The following is a 5,164-nucleotide window of genomic DNA, read 5'->3' on the forward strand; positions in this document are numbered from 1 at the left end:
CTTTGCATGTCGTAAAGATGCCTGGGAAGAGGTCTAATGAAAGGTTTGCAGGCATCTCTCACCTCCAAACCTAGCACGCTCCAGATCCTCCCCGAAATTCTCTGCCTTGGTTTTTAAAAAAAAGGTAAAGGTTTTCCCCTGACGTTAAGTCCAGTCGTGACCGACTCTGCGGGTTGGTGCTCATCTCCATTTCTAAGCCAAAGAGCTGGCGTTGTCCATAGACACCTCCAAGGTCATGTGGCCATAGGCATGACTGCATGGAGCGCCGTTACCTTCCCGCCGGAGCGGTACCTATTGATCTACTCACATTGGCATGTTTTCGAACTGCTAGGTTGGCAGGAGCTGGGGCTAGCTATGGGCGCTCATTCCGCTCCCGGGATTTGAACCTGGGACCTTTCGGTCTGCAAGTTCAGCAGCTCAGCGCTTTAACACACTGCACCACCACGGCCTTGCTATTTCCTTTCTTACTAGATACCCATCTAATATTTGTACTGCTCATGCTGGGCTCAAGTCTTAATGGCAGATGAAGCAGCAGAGGGTAGGAAAAGTAGGCTGAGATGAAATGCTGCCTCATTGCTTTTTATTATTACACTTCTGACACATCTTTCGGCACAGAAATGGAGATGAGCACTACCCAGAGCCGGACTCAATAAGACTTAATGTCAAGGGGAAACCTTTACTTTTATTAGCTTGGGTACCCAGTGTTGCTTGGGTTACTTGAAAACGTCATTTTTAAAAATTGTACGAAATGCATTAGGTTGTGGGTGAACTACAACTCACTATACAAAATCCCAGAATACTTGTAAAATACCTACACAAACACAAGATGGTGTATGTACCAAGAAAATATGTCCAACTAACATAATATTATTAAAGTTCCCCGTACAAAGCTCAATTTGGCCGTACCAGACAAAATGAAAAGGAGCAACAGCTCTAACACAAAAGTTATCCGAGTCTGATATTGGTTCCAATGTATATAGGCTTCAGGGATACATAGTCAATGAAAATGTCTTCCAAACAAATTAAACAGATGGTCATGTTGCTGTATACTGGAATTTGCTGAGTATACCAACTCCTGAAGAAGGGGATTTTCTCCCCAAAACAGGGTACAAAAATACCCGGGAACCCCTGTAGACTTGGGACTTTATTTGGACTTTACTTTCGAAGACTTTTTTTTGAGAGCGGTGCTCCATCATTATTTTCTTCATTCCAGTATACAGCAACATGACCAACCGTCTGGTTTCTAACGTCGTGTTTTCAAATACATTATAACTGTATCCTCAATTCGCTTCTGAAACGATACATTTATTTATTACATTTTATATCCCGCCCTTCTCACCCCGAAGGGGACTCAGAGCGGTTTACAAATCAAATGAACATACAATGAACCAGCCTGGACACAGGATATTATTTGAGAACACAGAAATGCTTGACCAATCCAACAACTATCATGTCAGACGACACAGAGAAGCCATTGAAATCCACAAGCATGTGGACAACTTCAACAGAAAGGAAGAAACCATGACAAATGAACCAAATCTGGCTACCAGTATTAAAAAAATAAATCAAAACAGTAGTTGGGAACCAACACTCTGAGGGCAGAGGGCAGCTAATGACTGAACAAAGGATGCCCCCAGGCAAGAGACAAAACCTTTCCAATGCTAATTAGGGTGATTAACTGAAACATTAATGCTGGCTTCCCAGTGACAAAGGACTCTTCCCTCACCCTAGACTCTACACAGATATATATTTGTTCCTATCCTTACTTAGTTTATCCATACCTCACAGCCTCTGAGGATGCCTGCCATAGATGTGGGCGAAACGTCAGGAGATAATACTTCTGGAACATGGCCACACAGCCCGAAAGACATACAACAACCCATACAATATATTATTAGCATAGCACAATATAAGCATTAAATTGCTATATTATACTATATCATTATATTATTTACTAGCTGTGCCCGGCCACGTGTTGCTGTGGCGAAATATGGTGGTATGGGAAATAAAGTATTGAGGAATTGGTGATAGTTAAGGTAAAGGGTAAAGGTGTGGAGTCCAGATAATCCAGTTAAAGCAGATAATATAAGATTATATGGGTTATATAGCTTTGTGGAAGGGCCTTGAGTCTACACTGCCATCTAATCCAGTTAAAATCTGATAATCTGTATTTTATAGGCAGTGTGGAAGAGGCCTAAGTGAGGCCTAACTCTACCTGTCCCCTGGGTGAGTGGGTTGCTAGGAGACCAAGTGGGCGGAGCTTAGCCTTCTAACTGGCAGCAATTGAATAAAATCAATTCTTCCTCTCCCTCTAATTAGGACTTTATTTTTCTTTTCTTTTTGTTGTATCAACCTAGAGGTGTGGATGATGGGTTGTGTTGTCAATTTTTGAGGTTGTGGGGTGTTTAGTTTTGTTGTTCTGGCAGTCGCCAGGATTCCATCACTCTTTTATATATATAGATAGATAGATTTATTGAATAAATTATTAAATAATAAGCAGCCTCAGGAGCATGGGATGGGGTTAGGGTTGGTGTCCAACTCAGGACGCCGCCCTGAGTCCCTTCGGGTGAGAAGGGTGGGATATAAATGTTTGAAATAAATAAGTGGCAGGGAGTTCCGCAGATCCGGCTTTGCACAATCATCAAGTTTGCAGATGACACCAAACTGGGAGGGATAGCCAACACTCCAGAAGACAGGAGCAGAATCCAAAACGATCTTGACAGACTAGAGAGATGATTGGCCGAAACTCACAAAATGAAGTTCAACAGGGACAAAGGCAAGATACTTCACTTCGGCAGAAAAAATGGAATGCAAAGAGACAGAATGGGGGACGATGCCTGGATTGACAGCAGGACGTGTGAAAAAGATCTTGGAGTCCTTGTGGACAACAAGTTAAACATGAGCCAGCAATGTGATGCGGCAGCGAAAAAGGCCAATGGGATTCTGGCCTGCATCAATAGGGGTATAATGTCTAGATCCAGGGAAGTCTATTCTGCCTTGGTCAGACCACACCTGGAATCATTCTGTGTCCAATTCTGGGCACCGCAACTGAAAGGAGATGTTGACAAGCTGGAAAGCGTCCAGAGGAGGGCGACGAAAATTATCAAGGGTCTGGAGAACAAGCCCTATGAGGAGCGGCTTAAAGAGCTGGGCATGTTTAGCCTGCAAAAGAGAAGGCTGAGAGGAGACATGATAGCCAGGTACAAATACATGATTGGAAGTCATAGGGAAGAGGGAGCAAGATTGTTTTCTACTGCCCTGCAGACTAGGACACAAGGGAACAATGGTTTCAAACTACAGGTTTTTGAGTAATTACATTGGACTACCGCCGATTTCTGGGCCTGAATATATTGCACAAGATTTCCCTAGCCTAAAATGATACATTTTAATATACAGTAGAGTCTCACTTATCCAAGCTAAACGGGCCGGCAGAAGCTTGGATAAGCGAATATCTTGAATAATAAGGAGAGATTAAGAAAAAGCCTATTAAACATCAAATTAGGTTATGATTTTACAAATTAAGCACCAAAACTTCATGTTAGACAACAAATTTGACAGAAAAAGCAGTTCAATACGCAGTAATGCTACGTAGTAATTACTGTATTTACGAATTTAGCACCAAAATATCACGATATATTGAAAACATTGACTACAAAAATGGCTTGGATTATCCAGAGGCTTGGATAAGCGAGGCTTGGATAAGTGAGACTCTACTGTATTGGGTTTATGGTTCCCGTCCCCTTGATCTGGTTATGTAAGTGTGATTTATTGTTATAATTGTATTATTTTATTTTGTTTAATAATGTGTATTATGTTGTTATGTAATGTTTGTGTTGCTTTTATGACTGTAAACCGCCCTGAGTCCCATCCGGGAGAGAGGGCGGTATATAAATAAAGTTTATTATTATTATTATTATTACTACAGGAAAGGGAGCCCCCAGATGGCGTAGTGGACTAAGTGACTTGAAGGTTGGGTTGCTGACCTGAAAGCTGCCAGGTTCGAATCCCACCTGGGGAGAGTGTAGATGAGCTCCCTCTATCAGCTCCAGCTCCATGCGGGGACATGAGAGAAGCCTCCCACAAGGATGGTCAAAACATCAAAAAAACATCCGGGCGTCCCCTGGGCAACGTCCTTGCAGACGGCCAATTCTCTCACTCCAGAAGCAACTCCGGTTGCTCCTGACACGGAAAAAAAAAAAAAACTACAGGAAAGGAGATTCCACCTGAACATCAGGAAGAACTTCCTCACTGTGAGACGAGCAGTTCAGCAGTGGAACTCTCTGCCACAGAGTGCGGTGGAAGCTCCTTCTTTGGAGGCTTTTAAGCAGAGGCTGGATGGCCATCTGTCGGGGTGCTTTGAATGCGATTCTCCTGCTTCTTGGCAGAATGGGGTTGGACTGGATGGCCCATGAGGTCTCTTCCAACTCTACGATTCTATGATTCTAGGAAGGGAGATTCCACCTGAACATCAGGAAGAACTTCCTCACTGTGAGAAGGGCTGTTCGGCAGTGGAACTCTCTGAATCAGACTCTCCTTCTTTGGAGGCTTTTAAGCAGAGGCTGGATGGCCATCTGTCGGGGTGCTTTGAATGCGATTCTCCTGCTTCTTGGCAGAATGGGGTTGGACTGGATGGCCCATGAGGTCTCTTCCAACTCTACGATTCTATGATTCTAGGAAGGGAGATTCCACCTGAACATCAGGAAGAACTTCCTCACTGTGAGAAGGGCTGTTCGGCAGTGGAACTCTCTGCATCAGACTCTCCTTCTTTGGAGGCTTTTAAGCAGAGGCTGGATGGCCATCTGTTGGGGGTGCTTTGAATGCGATTCTCCTGCTTCTTGGCAGAATGGGGTTGGACTGGATGGCCCATGAGGTCTCTTCCAACTCTACGATTCTATGATTCTAGGAAGGGAGATTCCACCTGAACATCAGGAAGAACTTCCTCACTGTGAGAAGGGCTGTTCAGCAGTGGAACTCTCTGCCGCGGAGTGTAGTGGAGGCGGCTCCTTTGGAGGCTTTGAACCAGAGGCTGGATCTGTCGGGGGTGCTTTGAATGAGATTTTCCTGCTTCTTGGCAGAATGGGGTTGGACTGGGTGGCCCAGGAGGTCTCTTCCAACTCTAGGATTCTATGATTTGGGGGACGGATAAAGGGGAGGTTTCTAAAAC

The sequence above is a fragment of the Anolis carolinensis genome, unplaced genomic scaffold (genome assembly GCF_035594765.1).
Source record: "Anolis carolinensis isolate JA03-04 unplaced genomic scaffold, rAnoCar3.1.pri scaffold_14, whole genome shotgun sequence".
NCBI lineage: Eukaryota > Metazoa > Chordata > Lepidosauria > Squamata > Dactyloidae > Anolis > Anolis carolinensis.